Source organism: Conger conger, chromosome 13, assembly GCF_963514075.1.
Source record: "Conger conger chromosome 13, fConCon1.1, whole genome shotgun sequence".
Lineage (NCBI taxonomy): Eukaryota > Metazoa > Chordata > Actinopteri > Anguilliformes > Congridae > Conger > Conger conger.
This window is the reverse complement of record NC_083772.1, coordinates 27,708,971-27,725,122: the sequence shown is the minus strand read 5'-3', so window position 1 is coordinate 27,725,122 and position 16,152 is coordinate 27,708,971. Positions and strand designations below refer to the sequence as shown.

At 43.0% G+C, this 16,152-nt stretch overlaps 1 pseudogene; it reads left to right on the top strand.

The window, feature by feature from the left end:
- The first annotated feature begins 1,051 nt into the window (after positions 1-1,051).
- LOC133108632 (extracellular calcium-sensing receptor-like) lies at positions 1,052-10,779 on the top strand (annotated as a pseudogene).
- The last annotated feature ends 5,373 nt before the right edge of the window (positions 10,780-16,152 follow it).

Genomic DNA, 16,152 nt, shown 5'->3' with positions numbered 1-16,152 from the left:
CTTTCGTGTTGCTAAATTGCCCTCCTGGACTTGCAATTCTTCCTCTGTAAATTCCGGTTCAAAACTGTAACATCAGGAATCTTGTACTTGTATTCCTTTCCGTATCCATTAGACGAATGAAATCTGTATCCGTTCGTGTGACGTAACTCGGAAGTGGACGTGACGTAACCCGGAAGTATGCCTGCTGTAATCCGGAAGTGGTGTTGTGAAAACAGTCTCTCGTACTACATTGTGATTTGCAGTACATTGAAACCAAGACTTTCACCTGAAGCAGAATTAGTACAGTAAAAGCAGAAAAATTCTAGCAAAATCTTGAAAGCCATTTTTCTCAAAACTGTGTCTTGCAAAAATGCAACATGCCTAGAATATGCCACATTGCAAAATGGTGTGCATTTGAGCCCTTTGAACTTCTGATGTGGGAACGGCCTTGTTACCTGTTACCACCCCAGGTGTGCATGTATATCCAGAGAATGCACAGGTTGGACTGGTAGGAGTACTACTGTTCATGGAGACCTCAGAGGCATTCAAGCACTTAAAAACAGTTAACTGTGAAAACAAAAAGCTTTAAGTAAATTACTTTTCTGTATTCATGCTGTACTTTCAGATGTAATATTTTCACTTCATCTTTTGTGAGCTGTACCGTAAATATGATTGATATAATATATCACAAATCATATCTAGGGTCTACTTATGTCACATGGCCATTTAAAAGTAGGAGAGTTGACGCTCACAGGGATTAATGCTGCATCAGAGTGTCAGGGAGCTTTTTGATTCATATGTCAGTGCGTTTACATCACCCTCCTCAGTTCGGTTTAACTATTGTGTGTGGTCTACTGTATTGGTGTGGTGACAAGATAATTATTGTGAGGACTGGAAACAAAAAAACAGTTGGTCATTTTGTAAATCATGCATAGCCACTCCTCTGTGTGGTTTGATGCGTTTCACCAAGGACAGAATGGCTCTTCCTCAGGGGGCTGTGCTCCAGCAGGGTATTTAAACATGAGAGAGTGCCACATCCTGTCTTAAAATCATGGAGGTGATGTGGATTGTACTGGTTCTGGCACTGGTGGCTGGAGCTCTCACTCTGGTAAAGGGAGGTTCAGGGTCGGGGTGCACACTGCAGGGGACCCCGAGGCCTGCTTCTTTATCTCAGCCTGGGGACTTCGTGATCGGAGGTGTTTTTAACATCCACCACTATGTGAACATCACTCAGAACAACTACACCAGCCGACCCAAAGCACCAAGCTGTACAGGGAGGTCAGTGAAGGGAGGAAGAGCATTATGCAATGCGGAGGCCACTGTGCGGACTGTTCAGACTCTGGAGATGCATAAATATAAATATAAACCAAAATTGTGGTGAAATATATAAAATATATTATGATAAAATGCAGAAAATAGGGTAAATATAAATTGAATTAAAAAATGAAATAGTTAAAAATATTGTTATTGTAATCTACAGCGTGATCTTACTCTTCATCTTAAAACACACGCGTAAAACATTTTTTTGTTTTGTTTTATTGTATTATTTGAAAGATAAACTGTACATTTAATTTGAGCTGTTTAATTTTTAGCAAAAGACTTTTCCACCTTTTTTTCCACCTTTTTCACCTTCAACTTACTTTATACCATAATCTGTTGATCTTCATGGTGTGAACAAGTAATGCTCCACTCTTGCTCCACGTAATGTAATGCTCTACTCTTATTTCAAAGCATATTTTAAATTATTGTCATTTCACACCTTGTTGCTTTCTGTTATGTTTATGTCAATGTTTATGACTCTTCATATCATTGTTTACAACAGTTTGGATTACCGGGAAGTACGCTTCGCTAGAACCATGGTTTTTGCCATTAAGGAGATCAACAACAGTTCAGAGCTCCTGCCAGGTGTAACTCTGGGCTACCAGATCCATGACTCCTGCTCTTTTGTGCCAGTGGCAGTGAAGGTGATATTACAGCTTGCCAATGGCATTGAACCGGTCTTCTTTCAAAACCAATCCTGCTCAAAGTCTGCCACTGTCCACGCTGTTGTGGGCGAGTCTAGCTCCACTCCATCTATTGCCATGTCCCGAATTCTTGGACCCTTTGGCATCCCCCAGGTGAGCTCCTCCTGCCTGGTCCTCCACTGCATGTTCCAACAACGTTCCTGAAATTATTATGATATAATAGTCCTTGCATTCAAAAATGTATTTGAAATATAGAAATGAGGCGTGCATGTACATACAGGATATTGTATTCACATTTTTATGTAACCAACTGACACATGGAAAATATTTTTTGGATAATGAGCGTACTGTGTTCATGGCAAATTGGTCTTCTTGATTATGTGTGCGTATGTGTATGTGTATGTGCGTATGTGTGCGTGTGTGTGTGCGCGTATGGGGCGGCCTGTAGCATAGTGGTTAAGGTAAATGACTGGGACACGCAAGGTCGGTGGTTCTAATCCCAGTTTAGCCAAATAAGATCTGCACAGCCGTTGGGCCCTTGAGCAAGGCACTTAACCCTGCACTGCTCCAGGGGAGGATTGTTTCCTGCTTAGTCTAATCAACTGTACGTCGCTCTGGATAAGAGCGTCTGCCAAATGCCAATAATGTAATGTAATGATTAGGTGAATAGGCATCTTTACTATTTTTTCCCAATTTAGCCACAATTGCAGTCAAGATTTAGTCCTACTGGAGAACTTGCTCAATTACTCCAGGAATTTGTCCACAGCAAGGGTGAATTAGTGCTGAATAGACAGGTCGGTATGTAGATAGGTAGGTAGACCAATATATTGATTCATTCTGATTCTTTATTCTTGGTTGGAACAAGAATAAAGTTACTTTCACTGTTTAAAATGTGCATCTTTCCATTCAATGAAATACAGGTGAGCCATTTTGCCACCTGTGCTTGTCTGAGTGACAAGCTGCAGTTCCCCACCTTCTCCAGGACCATTCCCAGTGACTACTTCCAGGCAGCTGCCCTGGCTAGGCTAGTCAAGCATTTCGGCTGGACATGGATTGGAGCAGTGCGGAGTGACTCAGACTACGGGAACAATGGGATGGCCGCCTTCCTGCAGGCAGCGCAGGCAGAGGGCATCTGTGTGGAGTACTCCGAGGCATTCTACAGGACCAACCCCCGTGCAAAAGTGCAACGTGTGGCAGAGGTCATCCGCAGGTCCACGGCCCATGTCATTGTGGCATTCATTGCCTCGGGAGACTTGTTGGTCTTGCTGTCGGAGCTGGAAGGCAAGGCACTGCCCCCACTACAGTGGATTGGGAGTGAGGCCTGGGTCACTAATCGGGAGATGTTGCGGTTCCATCTGTGTGCTGGAGCCATCGGCTTTGCAATTCCCCGCTCAGTCATTCCGGGGCTGCCAAACTTCCTGCTGGACCTGGGGCCAGCACAGGTTTCCCACTCACCCCTCCTTACTGAGTTCTGGGAGAGTGCTTTTGGCTGCAGCCTGTGGGGTATTCAGACTCCACCAGGCCTGAAACCATGCGATGGAAAACAGAATCTGGGAGACCTGCAGAATCCCTACACAGACACATCCCAGCTGCGTGTCTCCAATATGGTATACAAGGCTGTGTATGCAATAGCCCACGCCATGCACAGCATCATCTGCACGGATGAACTCCACTGTAACACAAGTATCAGAGTTCAGCCACAGCAGGTACAGTAAAGAGTCCATTACACAATCTTTCAACTGCAATGGATTATTATTATTATTTTTATTGTTAATTATTCTGATTATTTTACATCAAAAACTTTCTCACAAATTAGTGACACCACAGGCACAATGAAACATCAAATCTCCCAACAAATTTTGGTATAATATTGTATATTTCATATTCTTGATCATGATAAACAACATTTTTTACCTCCTTTCTTTCATTTTGACCAAAATAAAGCCATCCAAAAATTAAGTTGATGTGTTTCATAAGTCGGACATTTCAGTTTTTCAGCGTATACTGGATCCATATTAGGCATTATTAGACATTATAAAAGTTGGCAACAATTAGTGATTAAATGTTATCCTCTCTTTTTTCACACAGTAACTGGATTATTCATGAAAATAATACCGCACAATAATGCAACCCTGTATTTCATGCAATTGGACCCACCTTATTGCTTTATGGCTTTGCATTTGTTGGTCACCTCCAACTCAGATTATTGAATTTACCCAGACTAACCAAAGGTGGCACTGCTACAATCACTTTTATGTTTTGGTGTCAAACATTTTGGCCTGACTCGATTTTCAGCAATTTAGAATTTTCTTCAAAACCTTTAAACGCCTTCCCCTCATAGACAGTTCCTCCTTTATTAAACTCTCTTGTCAAAGCTCATTAAAAGAAATTTAAGAGCAAGGTACAATTTCACATCAGGACCTATAATTCCTGAATGCAATTTCTAATCTTGTTGAAACCTGACGGATGTGACCGCTATACGATTCAATGGACAGACACACAGGTGGCACTATTAATAAGACTTTCAGAGAAAATGCTCATTACTCCGAATCAAAATAGCGAACTAAATACAAATACTTACTTTACTTAATACTTAGTCTTAGTTACATATACATTGTGAAAATCTAAATTGCTCATTCTATTTGTCTTTTGTGCTGCTGACCTATGAAACATGGTACAGTGATACAATACCATTATTCTGCAAATCCCAAAGCTACAGCATGGTTAATATCCATAAACAGGTAATGTTTAACAAAACTAGAAAAATATTTAGAATATGTTGTGTCTGCTGTGTTCAGTCAAGGAATGACAGTTCAATGTGAGCTCATGTCCAATATTTAGCATAGAAACTGGTGATAATGTCATACCATAAAACACCTGTAGGAGCACACCGTAAGGATTTGGACAATGGTTCTTTTGGCTTTGTGCTCCAGCATACTAGATTTGACATGAAACAATGAAAATTAATTTTAATTTAATTTAAAATTTAATTTGAGGGTATTTACATCCGTGTAGGAAATACATCTATTACATTAAGTAGTCCCTTCAGTTTAGGGGACCAAAAAAGCATTGAAACATAATAATAAAATATGTTTCTCCAAAACACTGCTTTTCTAATATATATTGACAGCAATAATATGGCAATATCATCATAACTGTGGAACGTCAGAAATAGGGAGATGTTCTAGCTGAATGTGGGCGGTCTGGGGATTCCTCCCCAGTTTTGTTTCCAGCATTCTGGTGACTTTTACATGAAAATATATAATAAGCACAGTGCAGCAGCATTTTATAATGCATATTATCTTTGTGTCTTTTTATCTGTAAAAATTATCGGTTGTCGGTTCGGTAGTGTAGATAATAGTAATTTTATGAGACTGATTACCTTTTGCAGTTCCACCCACATTATCGTAACCTGCTTATCCTGAACAGGGTTGCAGGGGGGCTGGAGCCTATCACAGCATACATTGGGCAAAAGGTAGGAATAGACTCTGGACAGGTTGCCAGTCCATCACAGGGCACACATACCATTCACTCACACACTCATACCTATGGGCATTTTAGACTCTCCAATCAGCCTAATCTGCATGTCTTTGGACTGTGGGAGGAAACTGGAGTCCCCGGAGGAAACCCACACGAACACAGGGAGAACTTTCAAACTCCACACAGAGAGGCCCCGGTCAACCAGGATTCGAACCCAGGACCTCCTTGCTGCGAGGCGGCAGTGCTAACCACGTGTCGCACCCCTTTTGCAGTTATACTATGTACGTATACATTTCAATTAGTCATCCTCACTATTCCGTGTTGTGTAAAAGACCTTATCAGGCACACCAAAAGCGAGACCGCAACGTGAGTTTCTTAGTAAGTGAGTCTTTATTTTATTATAGCAGATTTAACAGGCCAAATTGAGGGTCAAAAGCCAATCAGATGCAACAGGGATCAGGTAGTTCATTCAAGCAGTAGGTCATAATTCCAGCGAACGGGTGTATCAAAGGTAATCCAGAGAATAGTCAAGGTCACAGGCAGAGGGTTGAAAACAAATGGGCTAATCAGACAAATACAAGAACCAAAAACAAAAGTCAAGATGCAGAAAGTGGTTGCAAAGCTACGGATGAAAGTCACATAAACTGAATAGGCTAAACTCGGAGGTCAGGGCAAAATGGGTCATAACCGATATCAAGCCGAAAAAGCTGGAAGGTATAGCATAAACACATAACAATCTGGTGGGGAACTGAACACACAAAGGGGTTTAAATTACATTACATTACATTAATGCCATTTGGCAGACGCTCTTATCCAGAGTGACCTACAACAAAGTGCATACCCATAACCAGGGATAAGTGCGCTGAAAGACCCGAGAGGGAAGTACAATTTCATCTGCTACCTGTACAACAAAGATAAGGACCAGGGCCTATTTGATTTTTTTTTTTTTTTTTTTTACAAACAAATAAACTAAAAATACCGATACACAAAAAAGTAAATCACAGAAAGACAACAATTAAGGTTCACAGGGAGGTAGGGAGGGACGGGGACTGGGGGTGCTGCTTGAAGAGGTGCGTCTTCAGTTTTCGCTTGAAGTTGGGGAGAGATTCTACAGTTCTGACCTCAACGGGGAGTTCATTCCACCACCGTGGAGCCAGAATACACCGTTAACGAGGGAACAGCTATCAGGTGTGGGAAACAATCAGGAAGTGAAGCACAAGTGCAACAGATGAATGGAGTGAATGAAACTGACAGGGTGACTATGGTGTGCGCAGAGGCAACAAAAACACGGAAACAATGACGACAGACAGATTACAATACATGAAAAACATAAAACAGACCTATATTATTTGGCAGGCTGCATGAAGACCCTACTGGTGCTCGTCCTCTCCTGCTGCTTCGTTGAGGTCCACATTACAGCTGGTAACCACATGTTCAAGGTTCAGACTGGTATCATTGTCCTTATTAGCCCTGTTTCCATCTTGTCCACTGTCAGGAAATTCCACCACATTGTCGATGAAGAAAACATTTTGACGTGATATTGTCTGCACGTTGGGACAAATTTAATGCATGGACAGGGAGTACAGCCTGAATCTGATCATACACATCAAATTAATTTCCTTTCCGCTGGGAATGTGTAGTGCAGGACCCGGTTTTGTCTGGTTGACCCATTTAGCTACCTCCTCCTTCCTCCAAAAACGCTGTGTGCCATGCAGGATGGCTTTCCCCCCATGAACTGCTAGCCATAGTTTGCTTGGAGGTGTCTTCTGGTGGGGTGGATGACATTGGTCCCCAAAAGCAGGGTAATAGTGGAGCAGTGTCTGGGACAACAAATGCTGGCACAGATCTTTTCTTGAGGTCAGTGGTTGGAACCCCATAATAGGGTAAATTTCTCTCACCAGGTCTCTAGGCTCAGATTGGAGTTCTCAGAAGCTTAGGAGCCTAGGCTTCATCAGTGCAATTCTTGCATAGATCTGCTCGCCATTTAGGTCTTGAAAATGGATGGGTAAACTTACTATCATGATCGGAAAAGGGCAGGCCTCCTTGCTATCGTTCCTCCACTGACCTCAAGGTTGCCTTGAGTGCAATGGTATAGGAACAGTCTATGCTGTCTATGCTCGTAAAAGTCAGCCAACTGGTATAAGCCACCCACTATGGGGAGGCCTAATTAAATCACCAGATCCAAATCTGCCATAGTATTCATTCAGTTTGTTTGCCAGTCAAAGGTCATTCATAGAGTTGCGGGGTTTGGGTTTATAATTGGTGATCTCCAGTAACCCTTCCAGATTGACAAGGAGAAGTTGGCAGAGAGGTCTTGTTTCAGAGAAGGCAGATTACTGCCTTTTAGTGTCCTTAACAACCTTGCCAAATGGGTACTTGGCCAGCTTGAAACATTCCCTAGGTATACTTTTCCTTTTCTAATCAAGTTTATCAGAAAACCATGGTTTGTCATTATTGTAACTCATCCTGATGCACATTGGGATGCAGCAGTCCTCACAGAAGCTGATGTAAGTTTGTATTTATCAAGATTATTAGTGTCAATCATAAAAATGTCTCACAGCTTCACTGCACCACTTCTTTGATCTCCTCACTACAGGTTAAGAGGGTTTTCATTTCTGTCTGTATGCGGGGATCAGATGTATAATCTGGTTGGTTAGATTGTCCCAGTGGAGTGTGGGAGATTGTGTGGTACACGCCGCTGACTGTGGTTTAGCAGTGGACCAAGGTATTCTCCTCTCTGGTCAGGCATTGAATGAACTGTGCATTTGCAGAATTTGTGCAATACATTTCCTTTGTTAAAGTCACCCAGAATAATGACCAGTGAGTCTGGGTTTTGAATGGATGGACAACATGGAAGTTCAGCTGGCTACTAGCAAGTGAACTATGAGCCCTCTTACATCTTATCAGGTCATGGAGCACCTGAGAAAAGTAAACTTCTCCAGGAATGGGTACAAAGTCTCCTTCGATGCCAATGGGGATCCGGTGGCCACTTATGAGTTGGTGAACTGGCAGGCGAAGGATGGGCACATGGAATTTGTGACTGTGGGACACTATGATGCATCCGCCCCCAATGGACAGGTGTTCACCATGAAGAAAAACATTACCTGGGCAAGAGGCCAACCACAGGTAATTTCACATTGAAATATAATTTAATTAGACAGATCTGGTTTGCAAGAGTTGTCTATTGCTGTGATATTTGCTTGAAGGTGCCTGTGTCAGTGTGCAGTGAGAGCTGTCCCCCAGGTACTCGGAAGGCCATGCAGAGAGGAAGGCCTGTCTGCTGCTATGACTGTGTGCCCTGTTCTGAGGGAGAAATCAGCAATGCTACAGGTACAGAAAGGCAGGAATAATAAATATTATAGAATATTATATGAATATTTCAGCGTTATGGAATGACAACATGTGGTATATCATGGATATTGGCAAAGCCAGTGGGGTGGTAAAAGAAAGACAAGACAAACTTAAAATTAATGTATTTTTAATGGAGCTATGTACAACTTTTTTGGTAAATGTAGTCTTTCGCTGAACAGTAATTTATTGGTTGCTAAGCAGTGGATTTGCAAAGGTTAGCTAGCAATAATGTATCCCCACTGCACTAGCTGAGCAACGTTAGCTAGCAATAATGTATTCCCGCTGCACTAGCTAAGCACCGTTATTGCTAATGTTAGCAAGCAATAATGTATCCCCATTTCAGTAGCTAAGCAATGGTATTGCTAACATTAGCTACTCGCAATAATGTATTCCCACTGCATTAAGGTTAGGTAGCGATACACCTGGCAAAACTGACACACAAGTAATTTGTCTTTGTTGTAGACATTTATCTGGACACTACCAGGTAACGTGCAGTTATTGAAATAACTCATAGCCTCATTATGAGTCATAATTTACTTGGCCGGGGTTTGGTGGTTGTGCTGGTATTTTGATCAAAGGATGTTCCCTTAGTTATATTTTTTTCATATATCCTTTCCAAATCCCCGAGAAGGTCAATGGACACCTTAAAATTACTCATTTTGTTTAGCTTTGGTAGGCTACTAGCGGCGATGATGATGATGATGATGATGATGATGATGATGAAAATGTTAAGTTAACGTTACAAAGTAGAAAACAGTGATCTCCAAATGTGGAGTAATATTAAGAGATGTGAACATTCTATTTAGCCGTGCATATATCGTGGATATTGGCATCTTCATTTAGCATTGGTAAATTCTGAATATGTACAGTACATTTTTATAAATGTTCTTTCCAGGCTCTCTCCTGGGGGACACACCTGTAACTTAATTTAAATTTAGGCTAGACCCAAGTCGTTCATGACTAATATCGGTGCTGGGATCAGAAGCTGAAAACTATGTTTTCCATCCATGTGTCAGTCCCCTGGTCCTGTTTTTAATGCCCTGACCTCTTAGTACATTCCTGAACAATTAGCTTTTCTCTCTTTTGTGCAGATTCCCTGGACTGCATCACCTGTTCAGCCGATTACTGGTCGAATGCTGAGAAGGATGAATGTGTTCCCAAGCTTGTTGAGTTCTTGTCCTTCCATGAGGTTCTTGGGATCATCCTGACAGCATGTTCGGTGACTGGGGCCTGCATGTCCATCATGGTGGCTGCTGTGTTTTATAAACACAGGGACACTCCTATTGTGAAAGCCAACAACTCAGAGCTGAGTTTCCTGCTGGTCTTTTCACTGAAACTGTGTTTCCTTTGTTCTCTTACCTTCATCGGCCGGCCCTCTGAGTGGTCCTGTATACTGCGCCACACTGCGTTTGGAGTCACCTTTGTCCTCTGCATCTCTTGTGTTCTGGGGAAAACAATAGTGGTGTTAATGGCCTTCAGGGCTACACTTCCAGGCAGGAATGTCATGAAGTGGTTTGGGCCTCTCCATCAGAAACTGAGTATTCTTGCTTTAACTCTCATTCAGGTCCTTATTTGTGTGCTTTGGTTAACAATATCCCCTCCATTCCCCAACAAGAACATGAAGCACTACAAAGAAAAGATCATTCTGGAATGTGATGTAGGATCAGCAGTTGGGTTCTGGTCTGTATTGGGCTATATCGGACTCCTTTCTATATTGTGCTTTGTTTTAGCTTTTCTGGCTCGTAAGTTGCCTGACAACTTCAATGAAGCCAAATTAATCACATTCAGCATGCTCATATTCTGTGCAGTCTGGATCACCTTTATACCAGCTTATGTCAGCTCACCTGGAAAGTTCACAGTAGCTGTGGAGATCTTTGCCATTTTAGCTTCCAGCTTTGGTCTGATCGTTTGCATTTTTGTCCATAAATGTTTCATAATATTGTTTTGGCCTGAGAAAAATACCAAAAAACACATGATGGGGAAAATGCCATGAAAATCTCTCTAAAACGCAAAATAAATGTCAGTAATGTTGTCATGCTGATTATATTCAAAATTGTAATTTTCAAAATTTCTTCAGCTGTACAAGCTAAATATGGACCATATTTTTACTTTACTAATTAACCTAGCTGGCCACAGACCCTCAGCGATTTCATAACACCAATAAAAGATTCTTGAATCAGGGTGTTTTCTGGAATTTGTGTACAGTGTGCAATTGCTCAGTCCTTATTCAAAAAGAATGAAAGTAACACGACTGGAACTTGACAGGTTTCCTGGAGAGCAAAGATGGGTAGGCAGAATCATTCTTACTCCTCTTGGTGCTGGAGTGATGGAAGAAGTTCAACTGCTGTCTGAACAAGACATAATAACTGTTGAACAAGTTTGTTTTTCAGGGCAGGGAGCTAAAGCCTGTGTGTTTACACATAATTATTTTGGGAGGGCAGACTTGTTGTTGGGAGGTAAAGCCTGTGTGAATAAGACTTCATAAAGGAACTCTCACAAATTCTGATGGTTAATGGAACCAAATAAACCAGTATGTCTGCTGCATTGCTTGTCTCCATTTAAGTGTGCACTGTACAGGGCTTATTTCTAAGAAGTAAATTAACTTTAACTTTAAATTAACAATTTTCTTCAGAGGTTAATTGAGGATGATTAAAGACCCAAAACACCCTATGAGCAAGTAGCACCTGAAGGTGTATTCAAGTACTATTTCATCTGACTCAGCAAACAAACAAGCTGGATCGAACCTACATATTTATACCCCCAGGGATGCCCAAGATGGGGGGGATGATGAGTCTCCCAATCGGACGGAACTTCTCGCAACTACCCAACCAAATGGACAACAGATTACGAGTGCAGTCTGTATCTGCGGCAAGGTCTGCGAAAACCCAAGAGGTCTGAAGATCCACCAGACAAAGATGGCCAGCCTGACAGGGGGAAAAAGTGAAGCAACGCTCAGGAATGGTAGCCGGCACAACAGTTGTGCTGACAACAGAACCTGGTCAGACGGAGGAGGAGCCAGGTCCGGAGTCTGCCCACAGTACCCGGAACCTCCAAGCAACCTGGGTCCCTCCACCAAGCAGGAAAGCATAGAATGAAGTGGCCCGCTGCCAATAACAAGGAGTGGCTCAAGCTGGATGAGGACGTAGATAGGAGCCTGGAAGCGATTTCGAAGGGCGATGCTGACAAGAAACTCCAGACCATGTGCACCCTCATAATGAGTATAGGTATGGAGCGCTTTGGCATCGAAGATGAGTGGAGAACAAGCAATCGAGCAAGGCTAAATCAGCCAGCTGAGGCAAGAACTCAAATTCTTGAAACATCAATTCAAGGCAGCCAAGGAGGAGGAGAGATCTGCTCTCTCAGACCTTATAAACATTGTAAGGAAGAGACTCATCATGCTGAGGAGGGCTGAGTGGCTTCGAATGAAGGGTACGGAAAGGGCACGAAAAGCGCATTCATTAGTAAGACTACTAGGTCAGAAGCAAAGCGGCCACCTCACTGGCCCTGTAGAGAAGATCAACCGTCATCTCAACATCACCTTCAGTGACACCTTGAGAGACCAAGACCTTGGCCCATGCAAGGCACTGATGACACCTCCAGAGACCAATGACCCATTTCAACATCTCTGAGCCCACCCTGTCGTAGGTCAACGATGCTGTTAAAGCTGCAAGATCAGGTTCTGTTCCTGGCCTCAGCAGAGTACCCTGCAAGGTCTACAAGTAGTGCCCTAGGCTCCTCATGCGTCTCTGGAAGATCCGGTGGAGAGGGAAAGTTGCTGCTCAGTGGAGGCATGCAGAAGGGGTCTGGATTGCGAAAGAAGAGGATTCAAGCAACATTGAGCAGTTTTGTATCATCTCACTGCTCAGCGTCGAGGGGGAAGATATTTTTCAAGATCGTGTCCCAACGACTAAGAGTTTCTCTTGAAGAACGAATATATAGACACCTTAGTTCAGAAGGGGGGAGTCTCTCTGGCTAGATCTAACCAACGTCTTTGGATCCATCCTGCACAAGCTTGTCGAAGCAGCACTAACAAAACACCATGTTCCAAAAATGATCTGCAACCTCATTATGAATTACTATAACAACTTCAGCTCGAGAGTGTCTGGGCAACTAACATCTGCCTGGCATCAACTGGAGAAGGGCATAATTACCGGCTGCACAATCTCGGTGTCACACTTCTCTTTGGCCAAGAACATGATTAAGTCAGCGGAGGTGGAATGTAGAGGGCCTATGTCAAGATCTGGTACTCAGCAGCCCCCCATAAGAGCTTTTATGGATGACTGAACAGTGATGACAAGATCCATTCCTGGGTGTAGATGGCTCCTACAGGGGCTTGAGGAGGTAATCTCATGGTCAAGGATGAGCTTCAAGCCAGCTAAGTCCAGGTCTCTGTTCCTGATCAAGGGCAGAGTGGACGGTGACTGAAAACCTGTCGAGCCTGGATAAAATATTTGACAGCTCCCTTAAGGACTCAGCTGATCTACAACAAACCAGGAGCGACTTGACATCCTGGCTCACGGCCATTGACAAATCAGGACTCCCAGGAAAATTCAAAGCCTGGATGTACCAGCATGCTAAGGTTACTCTGGCCCCTTCTAGTCTACAAGATGCCAATGTTAACGGTGGAGGCAATACAGAAGACCATCAGCCAGTTTCTCCGGAGGTGGTTGGGGCTCCCTCGGTCCTCAAGCAGCACTGCCCTCTATGGTCATTCCACCAAGCTGCACCTCCCTTTCAGCGGCCTAGTAGAGGAGTTTAAAGTCACTTGATCCAGACATGATGATGTACAGGGACTCTGCTGATGCTAAAGTCATTTCTGCAGGAATGGGTGATACCGCTGGCGCCATGACCAGGTCCTAAGGTCTTTGGCTGACTCAATCTGCTCAGCAATTCAGAACAGCAAGACCCAGCTCGCCCCCAAACAGTCCATGACCTTCATCAGAGCTGGGCAGAAGCCACAACATCAGCCTAGCTCCTCAGGAGGGCTCGGGACTGGCAGCTCAAAGTCGACTTAGGAAGGCAGCTCAAGTTCCCTGTTAACATCACAACCACTTCACTCTGCCCAGATATAGTGTTAACATCAGAGTCTACTAAGCAAGTGGTACTCCCGGAACTGACTGTCCCCTGGGAGGACTGGATTGAAGAGGCCAACGAGTGCAAGAGGGCCAAATATGCGGAACTCATCACAGAAGGCTGGAGCAACGGCTGGAAAGCGCAGTGTGAGCCAGTTGAAGTTGGGTGCCGGGGCTTTGCTGACCACTCACTACAGCGAGTTTTCAAACTCCTTGGAGTGAAAGGGCTGCAGTCTAGGAGAGCCATCAAGAACATCCTGGAGACTGGATAAAAGGCTTTGCGGTGTCTGTGGATCCTTAGGGGGGATCCGTGGAGTAGTGCGCCACTTGGACACAAGCCGGGGACTGATCACCCCCAGGGTGTCTAATGATTAAAGACCCAAAACACCCTATGACCCTGGGTCCATCACTAATGACGTGTCCAAGTAGCACCTGAAGGTGTATTCAAGTACGAGGTTCATGAGACTGATTGATCATTGTGGTTAAAATGTATTAAGCAGCCCTATCAAAGAGGTAATGCCAGGCATACTGTCAATAATGAAATTGGCTATGATGTCATTTGATATTTGCATTCCATTGATTTGCTCAACCATTTTTCCTTCAGTGCCTCCAGAGCTTTCAGTGCACAACGATGTGCTTGTTTGCTCACCTTGTAGGCAGAACATATCCAAGCACTTGGCACAGACAGCATTCAGTTAGTTTGAGCTAATCAAGCAATCAGAACCGTGGTTTGTCAATATGCCTTAAAGACACAGCAGCTAAAACAGCCTGTTCCTGATAAAGCACATGAGAGGCGCTGGAGAATGGACATTTAAAACTAGAGATTGTTTTTGGTACTTAAAACCACACAAATGCCTTCTTTTGGATATCAGGACCGGACGTAAAACACTGGAAAACTACACAATATGGGACCTTTAATAAAAACCATTGACACATGACAATAATGCATTGAAATAAAATAATATACAGTAGTTTTCCCATATATTAGAACATAATGTATATATTATGATGTGTTGTTTATTATATGCAACCTTTTCTTGTTTATCAAGGGTGCAAATAATTCTGGACCTGACTGTACATTTATGAATGTAAATATGATTTAAATATAGTTTGAATATACTTGGCCTGTAGCGTAGTGGTTAAGGTAAATGACTGGGACATGGAAGGTTGGTGTAGCCACAATAAGATCCGCACAGCCGTTGGGCTCTTGAGCAAGGCCCTTGCATTGCTCCAGGGGAGGATTGTCTCCTGCTTAGTCTAATCACTGTACGTCGCTCTGGATAAGAGTGTCTGCCAAATGCCAATAATGTAATGTAATGTAAAATTATATCACCAACTTACTATGCAGCCTCTGCATCAGCTTTGAGAACACTTCTCCATGTCCAGTCCATGTGTCGCTCAAGCATGGCTCCCAACCCCAGGGCCAAGTCAGTAACTGAGGGCAGTGACGATGCTCACTGTGGTCTTGTTTTTTTGGTCTTTGCTGGCTGAGCTCCCCAGGGAGATCCTCTTTCTGAACCTATGGGAGAAAAACAATATGCTATGAAATACATATTCCATTTGGATTCACAGTACAACAACGACTAGTCTTAAAGTGCAGATAGAGCAATTACAAACCCGCATCAAGCTTCTTGGATGCTTTCTGCTGTGATCCTTCTTCTTAGTTTGTCTTGCGTGAATGTGTTTCCTTCTTCCCCATTTCCCTCAGCTATATTTTGCTCTTTTCCACTACTGTGAGCCTCATTTGCTTCCAATTCAGTCACCAAAATTAGAATAATGTGGCACATTCTGCTTTATTTATTATTATTCGTTGACCAAATGTTTTTATCCAAAGTCAGTTTATCTTCCTTTTTTGCCTGTGTTCCCAATGAAACCAGGACAAAGAGTACAGTGGCTTTCATCTTTGCACAAGCATCTTTTTAGCTGCAGTGATGCCAGCCAACCATAAGCATTTTTGAGGTAGAGATAAATCAAGTTTAAAATTTTTCTTCAAAATGAATACTCTGGGACATCATGACATAACTCTGTTAACAAGTTGCGGCCACTTGGTTCCAAAACTGATTTGCAGTCAAGCAATCCCAAAAAATATGCATTAAGGTGGCGAGGGACCCTGGAGGACACAACTCACAGATCAGAGAATTAGCAAGCTTCAAGATCTGACATTTTCTTTGTGTTTTGTACACTCAGTGATCACATTATTATGTAGACCTGTGCACCAGCTTGTTAATTCAAATATTTAATCAGCCAATCATCTGGCAGAAACTAAATGCATAAAAGCTTGCAGATGTGGTGAAAAGGTTCATCTG